At 44.3% G+C, this 16,408-nt stretch overlaps 6 protein-coding genes across 15 annotated transcripts in view; 3 read left to right on the top strand and 3 right to left on the bottom strand.

Moving 5' to 3' along the window:
- The window catches only part of LOC143714452 (uncharacterized), an 8,704-nt gene extending 8,557 nt beyond the window's left edge, over positions 1 to 147 (bottom strand). Inside the window, exon 1 of one of the 3 annotated variants that reach the window (XM_077205668.1) lies at positions 1 to 147. The gene's annotated coding sequence lies outside the window, so the exon portion shown is untranslated. The other 2 variants (XM_077205670.1, XM_077205669.1) reach the window with 2 other exon arrangements.
- Positions 1 to 16,408, top strand: part of LOC143714418 (uncharacterized) — a 703,153-nt gene that overhangs the window by 579,722 nt on the left and 107,023 nt on the right. The window lies entirely within an intron of this gene.
- LOC143714414 (uncharacterized) overlaps positions 1 to 16,408 on the bottom strand; it is a 1,189,624-nt gene that overhangs the window by 515,115 nt on the left and 658,101 nt on the right. The gene's annotated exons all lie outside the window — the stretch shown is intronic.
- LOC143714417 (uncharacterized) overlaps positions 1 to 16,408 on the top strand; it is a 438,587-nt gene that overhangs the window by 315,103 nt on the left and 107,076 nt on the right. The window lies entirely within an intron of this gene.
- LOC143714434 (uncharacterized) overlaps positions 1 to 16,408 on the top strand; it is a 429,922-nt gene that overhangs the window by 281,490 nt on the left and 132,024 nt on the right. The window lies entirely within an intron of this gene.
- The window catches only part of LOC143714442 (uncharacterized), a 340,300-nt gene that overhangs the window by 195,348 nt on the left and 128,544 nt on the right, over positions 1 to 16,408 (bottom strand). The gene's annotated exons all lie outside the window — the stretch shown is intronic.

A 16,408-nucleotide genomic window follows, 5' to 3' on the forward strand; every position in this document is an offset into this window, starting at 1 on the left:
TTCACCTTCAGAGGCTCTGGGGCAGCTCAGTCTCTCCAGTCGGGTTGCAGGAGACTCGCTGTGTGTGTGTGTGTGTGTGTGTGAGAGAGAGAGTGTGAGAGCTAGACTGAGCGAACGCCGCTCTGCACGTTCTTCTTCTTCTTCTTTGATTTGATTGGCGGTTGGCAACCAGCATTTAGGAGCATTACCGACACCTACCGGACTGGAGTGTGGAACAGATTTTGTGCAAACTACCATAAAACCCTACTTAAAAAAATAAAAATAATTTAAATAATAATAATAATAATAAAAAACTATATTCTTTCCATTAACCCCGTATTTTTCAGATATTTAATCAGGTGTTTTGATATTGCCCATACTTTATGCCCAAGGAGATTATCAACAGTGAATCTAAGCTTAGCTTTCTTTACCGCTGCTGCTAGTTTCCTCCTTGCCTCCACATAACCTCTACACTCAAACAGCACATGTTGAATTGTCTCTATACTATTACATTTTATACATTGTCCAGTTGGGTGTTTACCTATTTTATAAAGTGAATAGTTAAGACCTGTGTGTCCTATTCTTAAGCGCGTAAAGACTGTCTCTGTCTTCCGGCACCCACCCAGTTTTCTTCCCAGACCAACATGTTTCTGTATATTATAAAGATGTCTTCCAGTTTCATTTAATTCCCAGTATTCTTGCCATATTTTTTGCATTTTCTCTTTAATGACCTTTTTAGCTTCCTGATTTCAGATTCCAAACATAAAATAGAGTCCATTGTATTTCTCCCTTTCCGAAACCCATTTTGATGTGGTGAGTACAAATCTCTGCTTTCTATAAAACATGTCAATCTGTCTGTTATCATATGTTCCATGGTTTTCCCTAACTGTGATGTGAGCTGCACGTTTGAATCAGGGACGTACTAAGTATTTGAGGGGTAGGGGGAGGGGCTTTAATAAAAATTAAATTGTTCAATTTTGGTAAATGTATCGTTTAGTTCACTGTTTTGAGGAGCTTACGAGTTGTTTTTACAAGTACATTATTTGGATCATCAAAGTTAGGGGGGCAGCTGGGGGGGGCAAGGCTCTATATTGGGGGGGCACCTGCCCCCCCTTACCCCCCTGTAGATCCGCCCCTGCGAAAAACAGCACTTCTGAGCATTTCTCAGTGAGAAGTTGTGGTCGAGTGGTAGAACTTAGGTTTCAACAGTAATTTAGATGACACTGTTTCAAATCCCGAATAAACATGGTCTACTGTTATTTTGTATTAGTATTTTAATGCAGGGATCTGTCTAGTTCACCATATTGTTTTTTGTGCCTATATTTATCAAATTAAATTACCATGCATTTCCATTTTACACTAAGAAACAAATCTTATCCAACAGATTGACTGAATTTACATCTGTATAATAATTCCAATCGTAGTTTCAAAAGCAGTTCTGTTAAATAAAATAGAAAATAAAACTTCATGGGGTTCATATACTACAGAAAGAGTTTTTAAAAACATGATTGTGAAGCAAGGTGCGATTTGCCAGTGGGGGATTTCCCCCTCCACAGTAATCAATAGCCTACTTCACCAATAGACCATATACTATATATTTTAAAAATATATATGCAACACGCACGTTTAAACAACAAACAATAAAATCTGAACCAGCGCTTCTGCTCCTGCATTGAGAGATAATAACCTCTATTTCTTTGTCGACATTTATCTTTGGCAGTTTATATTTACTTAAAATTACTTTAAAATGTATGTCTATTCTAACTCTTTATTGCCCCTGCATGAGTAATGAACGTTGCGAATTTCAAATCTATATATACATGAGAATATAGATATCGGTAAATATTAATGAAGTGTGACAGGAAACGTAAGGCCTACATTTTCTTTATTTTAATGAGTTTCATGATCATTGTCAGTTTCTGTACATACAAATCTGTAACATGTTAATGATTGAATTACTTTATTGCAATTATTAGTTATTATAAAGTCAAACTATATTTAGATTCACATATTATGGTGTTGTAGTTGTTTGCCTATAGAGGTTCGTAAGGAGGTGATTTATTGAAATATTTTGTTCTATTATTGATGATTTATCCATGTTATATTGTGAAAAATAACAGTATTGTCTTTCAATATTGCTGTTTTACAGTCTTTTATCATCTATCCTGACTCAAATAATGTGTTTCTAACAGCAAACACTCAGAATAAAGTGAGATGATCTGCTGATGATCCTGAATGTCTTGTTGAATGAGTGTTGATAGTCTGAGGATCATCAATATTAACAGATCTGCTGAAAACACTCTTTATTTCATGACAATAGTTCCTGTTTTCACCTCATTTATTATGCAGATGTCTTCAGATCTCCTGTAAATTTACACTTAAAGCTCATTTCATTGCTGTCAGCTGACTGAGGTTATTTGTTGGCTACTATATGTATGTTTATTTCTGTTTATGATTTTAACTGTTTTTCTTAACATTATTTATATTTGAAAGAATTTCAATTATTTATATTATTTTCTTTATTTCTAGATACCTGTATCGTAATGAAGAGGCAGAATAATGTTAGGATAAGCAAAGTATTAGTATTAAAAATAATTAATGAATGGCATCTGTTACTGTACGATGAATAGATAGACAGACATAAATGCTTAGAAGTGTCATTTATTATAAAAAACAAACTCAGTAATTGAAATTTTTGATTTTGGCAGATCTGCTCCTGATTAGATCAGATCATACACTGGAAACATCATCAGTGAAGCTCCTCCCACTGCAATTCCCTTATAAATGCTGTAAATTCCCATCAGCTACAAGTGAAGACGAGCATCAGAGCATCAGGAAGAGCTGAAATCTGCAAAGACTGAGTTTATTAAAGAGGACAGTGAGAACACGAGTGATCCAGAACCTGCAGAATGAAACACACTGAAGATCCTGAAGAACAAAGAGGTTGGTGTTTATTCTCCATTCATTCATGATGCTGGAGAACATTCATGTTAGAAACATTCAAGCACTTGCTCACATTTAGATAAACAGTTAAACTATGAAATGGCACAGAATGTTCTGTTTTTTCTTCAACAAATGGTCAGTAAAGGGAGATTTGAGAAATATTTATTTTGATTGTCAACATCAGATCAAGCTAAATACTATTTTAACTAATTTATTTTACATTAATTTTATATCTGGTTCCCAATTTGCAACAACGTTTCCAGAATTTGTCATTTTCAACATAGTTTACAAAATTATAAATTTTTAGGAATAATCAGTAGACACCAAGTTAATGATAAAGTTGTATTTGTAAAATATCATACAAGTTATTCATAGTTATAGAGATTCTTAACTTTGTAACTTTGGTAACAGGGTTGATGAATACAGTCAATGATACAGTTTGTGTAAAAACTGAGACAATGGATTGAGATTATTTTCTTGTCTTCCCATCATGCATTAGAAAGAGCCCAGATGATGTCACTTCCTGAGTGTTACGGTTTTAAGAAATGCTCTGTTTTTAAAAGGAAGAAAATCATGTCAGGAGTAACAGGGTTGAGTAAAACATAGGACACAGATAATGCTAATACAAATAGTTCATTTAAAGCTAGTTAAAGCCACTCTATACTTTGAGCGTGTAAAATGTCTACAGACACTGCAACGGTCGTGAAATGACGTCCCACTCTGCGGCATGTTTTTTACAAACATAAATTCAACATATAACTAATAATTAAACATAAACAATCCCCTCCTCTTGAATGCTAAACGCTTGTATTATTTCTCACAGGGTTATTCACTGTTGCTTGTGTTTCTGGTGTCCCACTTTCAGATGTGTATGAATGGAAGTCAGTGCAGGGGCCCGTTCTTCGTACGTTGCTTAAAACATCCGAGATCAAACGAGACATCCAAGATAATATCATCGTGCTCATCATGATCCGGCTAATTAGGTTCTTCGAACACTCCTGCCGGTTATGATTAGTATAGCTGGATTGAGTTATCTGAGATAATTGCGCGTTCATGCGCTGGGTTAAAAGGGGATATGTATCGATAGTAGAAACATTGATCAGCAACGCTGCTATTGGCTGCTCACCGTGGCCAAAGAGCGCGCTCAATTTTTTCTCCACAGAAGAGCAAGAGTTATTGCTTGAAGGATATGCAGAATTTGAAAACTTAATTAAAACGCCAGGGAACACCTCAAAGTGTGCAAAAGCCAAGAGAGAGGGTTGGCAAAGCGTAGCAGACAAATTAAGTTTGTAGTTAGATGTTTTTATCACTTATTACAGTATATATTTGTATATTTTAATAATTTCTAAATAATTAATAACTTTGTTCATTGTAATGTCAGAGTCACCATCCACTACTAGAACATGGGAACAAGTAAAAATGAAGTACTAGAATATTCTACATAATAGTAATTTGTAGCCTACTAACTAATCTCTTTTAAAAAGGCACTGTTAATAAATGTTTGCCTGTTTATAAAAGCAACCAAGAAAAAGGCTGAGAAAAAAAAGAAAAGAAAAACAAACAGGTGGTGGTCCTGCACCCCACATTATACCCAGGCAGAAGAGCTGACCCTTGGGTTGAGTGTGAACCTTGTGGAGGGCATCCCTGGGTTCAGCTCTTCCTCAAACCCACAGCCAGAGGCCAGGAGCACAACACCTTCACTGCTGGGAAATTAACTTTAAATGATCCTACACTGTAAAATAATTTGTTGCTGCATTAAATTAAGTAGGCCTATAATCCAAATGGCTGTCCAGTCATATCAGCTGTTAAACCTTGAGTAGCAATGAATTGCTTTGACTTGTGAAAGTCTACATGTGTGACTGTGAACCTACATAGTTAATGTAAAAAAATATATGTTGCCATGAGTTATTGATCACATTTCCCCCCATTGTACTTCATTGTAATGAAATTGTGTTTTCCTCTTTTGTGCAGTATAAACAATACACCAACACTTTTATGTGTTCCCAAGCAAGTGGCTGAAGCATGTGCAGTAAGTGGACTTTTTCTAATGTTACATCAAAAGGGAAGAAAGTAGCTACAACACTTTGTAATGCCAATTTTTCCCCCCAATGCACAGGACAGTGAAGAAACCCTCTAAGGTATCTTTAAGTGCATAAATAACTTTACTTAATTTACACTTGAGTACCTATTATTTCTAATATGAGTTGCAGGAGTCCACATCTACAGAAGAGTCTGCACAAAGCAGGGATGCAGAGGTGGGCAGTGTTGTACTTTTCCTTTTCATTTTTGATGCATAAGCCATGTGTTGGACAGGTTTACCCCTACCCCTAGAAAACAGAGTATTTTGAAAATACTTGACAACTTAAAGAAAAAAAAAAACTGGCAATAGAGATAGAGTTGCTTCATAGGAACTTCAGAGTAAGTGCTAATATATTATATCACACAGAGTACAATATGCAGGCAAAAGATGACTTGATCACTGGCTTTTCTTTACAAAGAACAATTAAAATTAAAATCAAGGAACTAAGCATATTTGTCTTGTCTTTTATTTGACATTAATGAAATGTTTTATATTTTTTCTGATGGTGCAATGTTGTGTAATATGGCCCATGCAATGTCACAGGCCCTGTCAGGTGCAACCCTCAGACTTTTCAGACACTTTAGTTGGCTAAAGTTCACTTCATTGTGTGCCCTTGTCCTGTCTAGAGCTGGATTGTAACTGGTCTGTGGTTTGGGTCAGGGAAAGGGGTCATAAAACACCTGTCTCCAAGCAGGATCCTGTTGTAATCACCTGTTTAATGGAAAAATTCAGTTCTGTTAGGATAAGCATACGTGTATGTTATACAGTGAGCTTGATATTTATATTTTTCCTTACCACGTTCACATAATGTGCATAAATCTCTGAAAATTCTTGAGTCATGCACAGATCCTGTCCATATTTGTGATATGGAACATAGTCACACACCATCTAAGAGATTTTAGTCAGTCAACTGCCTTTTTAAAATTTGATATAATACTAATCTGGATAAGAATCGCAATAGTACCTTGCCTGCACTGTTATTATATAAAAGTCGAACATTTATGCGTTTCCAACAAATTAATGATGTAAACGACATCCTCGCGAGTCATGAGAACAATGATATCTCTCAAAAAGTACACTATCGCGCTGCGCTAAAAGACTTCCCGTATCAGCTCCGCTTAAAAAGCCGCGATCTAATCCTGTTAACATGAAATAAGCCTGCTCGCGAGCAGGTTCAAGCTGCCGCACCTGTTGCTATGACAGCAAGTCCATGATAAGCATCGAAGAACCAAACAATCCAAGATCATGCCAAATCGCCAACAATCAAATCCAGCTAACTGAGTTAGCGATGTACGAAGAACGGGCCCCTGGGAGTGTATATGAGTCCACACTCAAGAGTGTTAAAGTTAATGAGATAATCAAGTGATTAATTGAGTGAAGGAGAAAATCTAAAATTGTAAGCCACCGTTATGGCGATCATTGGTTGCTTTGACCCTTATATTATTAATTTTCGATTTTGTTTGGCTGATGTATCTGAGTTCCCTTTCAGTCGATAACGTCGGACGTAGTCGACGCGACTGAAATGGGATCACGCTAGGGAGCCTATCGTCTTCGAGTATTAATGAACGAGCCAATACACATTGGCGTGCGAGATTTGCATCTCACACTCCGCCCCGCAGCGCGGGTATAAATACGGAAGTGGATGCACGCACCATTTGCCTTTCGCTTCGGAGCCGAGCTTCATGTCTGGATCTGAAGAGTGTTGTTCTACAACGAGCGAGTGTGTCGGCGCTTCTTTGGGAAGTCTCTCCTGGTGTCGGTGGTTACAGCGCGAGTGCAGCGGTGATCGCGAGCTTCAAGCTCTCAACTGCTGTTTTCACAGCAACCAAATTTCTGTTTGTGTTTGTTTGTCTGACGGTCGGTTGAGGGCGAGAAAGTGAGTGCTTCACTGGCACAGGGTGCACCATTCCTGTGTCAGTGTTGCCGCGGTCATTCCCCTGTGTGCTCCGGCACTGGTGAGAGGTTTTCACTTCCTAAAAGAGCAACACGGGTGCGTTTGCGTCTTTTTCAAGATGTCATTCCGCCCGTGCGTTTCTGGGTGCGGTCGTTCCCTGTCTCTCTCGGATGGTCACAATTGTCGCCCCCCTGCCGCTGCCTCCGGTTCCGCGGGGTCTCCGCAACAGCCTTCACCCAGGCCCCAGCGTAGAACCAGCAGCAGGCAGGCCGCCCAGTCTGTCTCAGTCACCGCCCGGCCAGGGGGCGAGTGTCAGAAACGTTCCTGAGACAGGCCACCCAGGGATGGGGGGACTAGCTCTTCAGACGGTTACCGTTCCACCATTGGTTCTCCGGAGTCCAGTGGTACCCCAATTGTCAGAAGAGCGAATTTCTCCGTCCCTGGGTCCCAAGAGGGCGAGGCTGGCGGCTTGCGACCCTGTGGAACAGCCTTGCTCCCCCCAGCCCCCTCTTGTTCGCCAGCCCGCAACACGAGGCGGTCGAGGACCCGGTCATCCGCCTTCTCTCCCGTCCTCTGTTGCCCCGTGGAGACAGGTAAGTGCAGCACGGCTCACTCAGACCCCGCTTCGGGCCGCCCACGGGCCTTCCGAGCCGGGTCCCTGCCCTCCACCGCACTGCCCCACCCCGGGTATGCCTGTGTTACCCTTGGTCCCCCTGGTTCGGTTCGTCGAGGCCTGGAAAGTGCTCTCCAACCCGTCCGGCTGGCTCCTCCGTACCATCAGGCTCGGCTACACGATTCAGTTCCGCCGGAGTCCGCCCAGGTACAGTGGCATTCGCCACACTTCAGTGTCGAGCGAATCTGCTCCTGTCATGCGCGCGGAGATCGCGGTCCTGCTGGCGAAGGACGCGATAGAGCCGGTGTCGGTAGCCGATATGAAGGCCGGCTTTTACAACCCGTACTTCATTATACCCAAGAAAGGGGGTGGGTTACGACCAATCCTGGACCTGCGAGTCCTAAATCTGGCCCTTCACAAGCTCCCGTTCAGAATGCTGACGCAGAAACGCATCTTCCAATGTGTCCGTCCCCAGGATTGGTTTGCAGCGATCGACCTGAAGGACGCGTACTTTCATGTCTCCATCCTGCCGCGACACAGGCCATTCCTGCGTTTCGCGTTCGAGGGTCAGGCGTATCAGTACAAAGTCTTACCCTTCGGGCTGGCCCTGTCACCCCGTGTCTTTACGAAAGTTACGGAGGCAGCCCTCGCTCCCATGAGAGAGCAGGGCATTCGCGTTCTCAACTATCTCGACGACTGGCTGATACTAGCTCAGTCTCGGGAGCTGTTATGCGAACACAGGGATTTGCTGCTCCAGCACATCAGCCAGCTGGGTCTTCAGGTCAACTGGGAGAAGAGCAAACTCGCCCCTGTGCAGAGGATCTCTTTTCTCGGTTTGGAGCTGGACGCGGTCCAACACACGGCGCGCCTCACAGAGGATCGCGCCCGGTCGGTGCTGAACTGCCTGAATTTTATCAAGGGCAGAACAGTGGTTTTTCTGAAACAGTTTCAGAGGCTCCTGGGGCATATGGCAGCCGCAGCCGCAGTTACGCCGCTCGGCCTGCTTCATATGAGACCACTCCAGCACTGGCTTCGCGACCGAGTCCCGAGGTGGGCGTGGCGGAGAGGCACGCTCCCTGTGAGAATCACCGCGGCCTGCCTCCAAACCTTCAGCCCGTGGTCGGACCTTTCGTTTCTCCGGGCCGGTGTGTCCCTAGAACAAGTGTCCAGGCATGCTGTGGTCTTCACAGACGCCTCCAACACTGGCTGGGGGGCCACGTACAACGGGCATGCAGTAGCTGGCACCTGGACGGGGTCCCACCTGCATTGGCACATCAACTGCCTCGAGTTGTTAGCAGTACTCCTTGCTTTGAGACGCCTCAGGACGACGCTGCTCGGCAAGCACGTACTGGTCCGGACGGACAGCACTGCGGCCGTTGCGTACATCAACCACCAAGGTGGTCTACGTTCCCGCCGCATGTCACAACTCGCCCGCCACCTCCTCCTATGGGGTCAGAAGCATCTGAGGTCGCTTCGTGCCGTTCACATCCCTGGCCTGCTCAATCGTGCCGCCGACGAGCTCTCACGACAGATTGTGGCCTCGGGAGAATGTCGGCTCCATCCCCAGGCGGTCCAGCTGATATGGGACCACTTCGGGGCCGCACAGATAGATCTGTTTGCCTCTCCGGACTCGTCCCATTGCCAGTTGTTTTATTCCCTCGAAACGGATGCACTGGCTCACAGCTGGCCCCGGGGCCTCCGCAAGTATGCGTTTCCCCCAGTGAGCCTTATTGCACAACTACTGTGCAAAGTCAGGGAGGAAGAGGAGCAGGTTTTGCTAGTTGCCCCTTATTGGCCCAACCGAACCTGGTTCCCCGAACTTTTTCTCCTCTCGACAGCTCCTCCCTGGCCTATTCCTCTGAGAGAGGACCTACTCTTTCAGGGACGGGGCACCATATGGCACCCGCGTCCAGACTATTGGAGACTCCATGTGTGGTCCCTGGACGGGACGCGGAGGTTTTAGGTAGTCTACCACAGGCAGTCGTAGATACCATCACGTCAGCGAGAGCCCCCTCTACGAGGCTTGTTTACTCCCTGAAGTGGACACTGTTCGTTGAGTGGTGTGCTTCTCAAGGAGAAGACCCCCGAAGGTGTTCGGTCATTTCCGTGCTTTCTTTCCTGCAAGAGGCTTTGGAGCGTCGGCTGTCCCCCTCCACCCTCAAAGTGTATGTCGCCGCTATTGCCGCACATCACGATGCAGTAGACGGGAAATCCCTGGGGAAGCATGACTTGATCGTCAGGTTCCTGAGGGGAGCGAGGAGGTTGAATCCGCCTCGCCCCCCCTCTATACCCTCTTGGGACTTATCTCTGGTGCTAACCGCACTGCAGAGACCGCCCTTCGAGCCTTTGCAGGTAGCAGAGTTAAAAATTCTGTCCCAAAAGACAGTTCTCCTACTTGCGTTGGCCTCCATCAAGAGGGTAGGGGACCTGCACGCATTTTCGGTCAGCGAATCGTGCCTGGAATTCGGGCCGGCTAACTCTCACGTTATCCTGAGACCCCGGCCTGGATATGTGCCCAAGGTTCCTACCACCCCCTTTCGGGACCAGGTGGTGAACCTGCGTGGTGAACCTGCGAGGAGGCAGACCCAGCCCTGGCTTTTCTCTGCCCCGTTCGCGCCCTGCGCTTGTACGTGGACAGAACGCAAAGCTTTAGGACCTCAGAGCAGCTCTTCGTCTGTTATGGAGGTCAGCGGAAGGGAAAGGCTGTCTCCAAGCAGAGGTTGGCCCACTGGATAGTGGATGCCATCATCTTGGCGTATGAGTCCCAAGGTGAACCCTGTCCCCCGGACTGCGAGCTCACTCCACAAGGAGTGTTGCCGCTTCTTGGGCGTTGGCGCAGGGTGCCTCGCTGACAGATGTCTGTAGAGCTGCAGGCTGGGCGACACCTAATACGTTTGCTAGATTCTATAGCCTACGTGTCGAGCCGGTTGCTTCCCGTGTGCTCTCTTCTCATAGAAGCCAGTAACACCGTGAGCCCCGGTTCAGTGTCGGCTTGCTGCGCCATTCCCCTCTTGCGGACCGGATACGTGCGCCATTTCGCTCCGGTGGAATTCCCTTGTCCGGAACCTGTTGAGCTCCTCCGTACCCCCCCCCAACGTCGGACGTGGCGGAACGTCTGGTGTTAGGCCTACCACTCGTATGCAGTGTGGAACCTGTGTTAGGCTGGGTCCATATGTTGCGGTCCCTACGGCGACCCCATATGTGTATTCTTCCACGATACGGCTCCCCAAGGTGAGCCCGTGTATTTCCCTTGGCAGAGTCCTGCCGTCACTGTAAATTGGTGTGTCTCCCCCCTCTCTAGGCTGGAGCCACCCCAGTGACATTCCATATGTTATACTGCCCGGCTCTCCGCCCAGTTCATATGTGTATTTCCCCCCCCCTTTCGGGTTGGTTGGGCTCCGCAGCGTCCCTTCCTTCCAAGGTTGGGCACGCTTTCCCAGTGTTACCAAGTCTAACTGAGTGGGTCTTGTGGAACAGCAGCGACTTCCTGGCCTAAGCCCTGTCCTTTTCCGCTAGAACGTCGGGAGGATCAGAAGGCTTTTGTCTAGGCACTGGAAGGTGGCAGCGTTAGTGGCGTGTTCAATGGTTGATCCCATTTCAGTCGGACGTTATCGACTGAAAGGGAACGTCCTGGTTGCGTATGCAACCCACCGTTCCCTGAAGGAGGGAACGGAGGACGTAGTCCCCTTGCCACTACCGCTGGACCACCGCTGACTCCGAGTTACGCTCGGCTCCTCAGCAAAAAGCAAATGGTGCGTGCATCCACTTCCGTATTTATACCCGCGCTGCGGGGCGGAGTGTGAGATGCAAATCTCGCACGCCAATGTGTATTGGCTCGTTCAATAATACTCGAAGACGATAGGCTCCCTAGCGTGATCCCATTTCAGTCGCGTCGACTACGTCCTCCGTTCCCTCCTTCAGGGAACGGTGGGTTGCATACGCAACCAGGACGTTATAACTGCCAGATGAACAAAGAAAAAAAAGTGATCTAATGGTTTTGGTTATATTATGAAAATCATCATTTGAACTTTATGTTTGTGATTTATGCTGTTGGTTACAGCATAACTGTGATTCTGAATAAATATCCAGAATTTTAGATATAATATAAAGGATTTCTTAAAAGTTGATTAAATTTTTTTTTTTTTTAGGCACACACAGACTTCAAGATTCAGTCTATGCATCTCAACAATGGTGACGAGCAGAATATTCAATTAGGAAAAGTAAATTACATAAAAAATTCAGATCATAATTTATTCATACCGCAATGCATGATGGAAGCCATTAATGAGTTGTGATTGGTGGCAGCCACTGCAACGTGCTTTATTATTGTCACCATTGTTGAGATTCACAGGCTGATTATTGATGTCTGTGTTTCTTAATAAATTCAATTGACAGTGTTTTGATCAGAACAATGTTTACTAAATATTTTGGATTCTAAGAAAAATACTGATAATCATTTGCTGTAGAATCGTAAAGTTGTTGCTAACAAGTTAAATCAAACTATCTCAATAAGTTTCATTTTCAGATCACAGCATGATTATGCCAGAACACAACCAACACCATCAGGTCACACTTTTCTTTGTTCGTTTGACTGTTACAAATCAATAACAGCAGACAAACAACATTTAAATTGAAAGTATTACGGCTGTTTCACACCGCAAGCATGAGCGGCACGTGAGCAGCACGTCAGCGCAACTACATCGTCACTGAAGCTGCAGACGCGCGCGAGTATTCAAACTGGAAGCGTTTGTACAGCATCGCAACAGCGGCTCCCAGGCTACATATAAGGCTACATATAAGCAAGCATTTCTTTACAAAGACTTTTGAAAAAATGTTTATAGAAGTTGGTCATAAACACATTTGAAGTTTGTTCAAAGCCCAAACTGAATAAATCAAAACAAGTTTGATGGGTACATTTTCTATAATATTGTATTTTCTTTATGTTAGTCTTCATTTCCTTTTCTGACATACTGCAATTCTTGTTAAAACACACTAGACATGCAAATTCTATGCGTTTGGGGCACTTTTTGTGTGAAATCATATTAATTGTGTCCATCAAATGTGTGCTTTCACTTTAATTGAGCGTGAGCAGCGCAGCAAAAATAGACTCGAAGCCGAAGCTCCCGCTTACGCGACGCTCCTGCTTGCGGTGTGAAAGCACTCATGCACGCCGAAAAATATAGGCGCTGCTCACGCGCCGGTTTGCGGTGTGAAACGGCCGTAAGGGTCAAGAGTCCAACGAAAGAAAACACTTATCGCCATAACGGTGGCTTACAATTTGTGATTTTCTCCTTCAGTGATTCTGCTTGTTAACCTCAGGCGTCTTCAATAATGCTCAATCATCACTAAATTAATCACTTAATCATCTCATTAACTTTAACACTCTTGAGTGTTAGGCCCTGTTTACACGAGAACGATTCTGGGTGAAAACGTACAAATATTTTATCGGATATGCCTTTCGTTTACACGGCGACGGCGTTTTGGAGGCTTAAAAACGCAAAAAAGTGAAACCACCCTCCAGAGTGGAAATCTTAAAAATGATCCACCGTCGCGTTCCCATCTAAACAGTAAAAACGCAAATCTGCTCACTGTGGCTCTCGTCGCTTACGTGTTTACGTCACAGGCATGCGCCATTACAGGAAAATAACCCCAATATGTCGGATTATTTCCATACGTCGGACCTTCAAATTGCCATAGCAGCTCTGATAAACGTACAAGAGTCTTTTCAGCAGTTGTACAAAATATTCTCAGATATTGGTGTTGTTGTGTCGCAGTGCTTCACATTGCCACCTAGCCGCCTGGAGTGCATACTACATCGAATTTCACACACTTTTGCGTCACCATATGCACGCGGATTTCCCCCCGATAACGCTCGTCTAAACGCAGAATAAAATGTGATAACGCAACGCCACTTTTGCGTTTCTCTTCAGATCGTTTCCGTGTAAACATAGCCTCAATTTAACACTCATATCTGCATCATGTCTTCCATCTGAAAGCAGGTGAAGGTGATTTACTACTAATCAAGGAACCGGCTTTACTGTCGAGATGCGCATAACAATGTCATGCGATATATCGCCCAGCCCTAACTAGAACACTCTCCTGCTTTTTCCTTAAACGTATATTTGTGAGCAACAAATACAGTCTGCTGACAGCAATGAAATGAGCTTTAAGTGTCAATTTACAGGAGATCTGAAGACATCAGCATAATAAATGAGGAGAAAACAGGAACTATTGTCATGAAATAAAGAGTGTTTTCAGCAGATCTGTTAATATTGATGAGTCTCAGACTATCAACACTCATTCAACAAGACATTCAGGATCATCAGCAGATCATCTCACTTTATTCATCTCACAGATAGATTATAAAATCCTGTAAAACTGGTAAATTGAGAGAAAATACTGTTGCTTCTTAGCCTGGCTAACGTCAGACCCAATCTCGTTGAGAATTGGGTCTGGGAACCACATGCACAATTTCTCGTATTTGAGGCGTGGTTTCAGAATGCCCGTCGCAGTTTATTGGGTGCTAAGAATGTCTATCAAATATGCCTGTACGTATATCATAGCCAATCGTTTCGATTATACCAGATGACGTATGTAGAGCGACAGAAATTAGACAAGGAAGAAGACGATGGGAAAGATCTTTTTTGTAAACAATGAACTTGCATTCTAAACTACTTAGACATTGTTCTAAGGCTGCATCAAAGAGTAGCTTTGCGTTTTCAGCCATGTTAAATTGATATAAACAAACTGTTTCCGTGTGTCGCATAGATGTCGTCATCGTCTAGCTGCTCCCTCCCCGTTCTGTAGACTGCCTTTCAGCGTGAATTGAATCGCGCTGCGGTAAGGCGGTATGGGGAAACCCAGGCTAGTTGCTTCTCACAACATGACAAGGATAAAACAGTGGAGCAAAAAGTGGGTATGCGCTATATGCGGCGTATAGGGGCGCCAAAGCGATGGTTAAAAATATCGAATTTATAAGTTAAATAATATATATATATATATATAATTCTAAGTTATATACATTTATATAAAAGTTATACAAATTGAATATAAAAAAGTAAAATACAATTTAGAGGACTCACAAGCTAGAGTAGGCACCGGCGCCCTCATAAGATTCCATCATAGAATTTATTTTGACATAGGGTAATATCGCAAGCGGGCGGGGGCGCCGTGAGCGCTGAGTGAGCAGCACAGAAGTGAGTTGTCATTGAAACTCGAAAAAGATGGATAAAGCAAAAAAGCTGTTGGGGGCTAAAAATAGAAAAAGAAAGAGGGAAAGGGAGATGGCAGGTCAAGGGATCCGACAGCAACTAAATAAGTGGATGGTGAAAGGCAACAGGTAGGATTTAAAGTCTGACGTCTGTGCTTGGAGGAGGCTTGCAAATATTCGTGTTAATAGACTAGTTTGCTAACACTGGGAATGTAGCAGCCAGAATATGTAGCTAGCTAGCTTAGAATATGCAAAACGTCCTGGTTGCGTATGCAACCCACCGTTCCCGAAACCAGGACGTTCCCTTTCAGTCGATAACGTCAGACGTAGTCGACGGTCGACTGAAATGGGATCACCCTTTGAACACGCCACTAACGCTGCCACCTTCCAGTGCCTAAACCAAAGCCTCCTGATGCCCCCACAAATTTAAGGCGGGGAAGGACAGGGCTTAGGCCAGGGTAGTCACTGCTGTTCCTACAGGACCACTGGGAAAGCGTTCCCCGTACATTGGAAGGAAGGGATGCTGCGGAAGCCACATCCAACCCAGAGGGAGGTAACGTGGAGAATACACATATGAACTGGGCGGAAACCGGGCAGTCTAACATATGGAATGTCACTGGGGTGGCTCCAGCCTAAGACGGGGGAGACACACCGGACAGTGACGGCAGAGAGACTCTGCCGAGTGAAGATACGGGCTCTCCGCAGGGAGCCGTATCGTGGAAGAATACACATATGGGGTCGCCGTAGGGACCGCAACATATGGACCCAGCCTAACACAGGTTCCACACTGCTTACGAGTGGTAGGCCTAACACCAGACGTTCCGCACGTCTGACGTCGGAGGGGTGTGGAGGAACTCAATAGGGTTCAATTTTAAGGGAACTCAACTGGAGTAGAAAGGCTTGAGCACTTTACACTCATCATAGAGGAGCTCAACACCTAAGTGGACATGTTGTATCTCGGATTTTTACCGAAATGAAGGCAAGCACTAAGGATATAACATATAAGTGATATAAGCAATAACTGATATAACAGAATTTTTTACTCACTGCCTGCAGATTACCGCATTTGCAGCGAACACTTTGACAAGGATGACAACACAGACACAACCGGTTGAAGAAAAAAGTGATTCCATGGACGAAGACGTGTGCAACCACTGTGGAGGTAATGTAAACTTTATTTATCCTTCCATTTGGGGCTGTGTTGTGTCTGTGTAGTCATCCTTGTACGACACAAACGCAAACCATTTCTTCTTCACCTACACACTGCTATTTACCTTTGGCTACATCGGAGTTCCCACGGGACTTCAGTCTGAGACTACAGCTAGTCGTCTAAAACACTATTTAGGGGAATTTAAACAATGGCTAAGCTGCTAAACGCATCTTGTTCACATGTAAGGGGCCTTTTCATGTTGGACAGACAATTTTAATTGCATTTTGTGTCTGTTAAGAGGCACAAAGACACTCTTTATGTATATGCCCCCGTAACCAGTGTTGGGGGTAACTTATTACAAGTAACTTGAGTTACGTAATCAGATTACTTTTTCAAGTAACTAGTAAAGTAACGCATTACTTTTTCAATTTACAACAAAATATCTGAGTTACTTTTTCAAATAAGTAACGCTAGTTACTTTTCACATTTATTGACTGACAGCTCTCCTGTCCTCATGTTGAGAGAAATAAAGTGAGGTG

This window comes from Siphateles boraxobius, unplaced genomic scaffold (assembly GCF_051911475.1).
Source record: "Siphateles boraxobius isolate OS27281-9 unplaced genomic scaffold, OSU_SipBor_1 54, whole genome shotgun sequence".
Taxonomy (NCBI): Eukaryota; Metazoa; Chordata; class Actinopteri; order Cypriniformes; family Leuciscidae; genus Siphateles; species Siphateles boraxobius.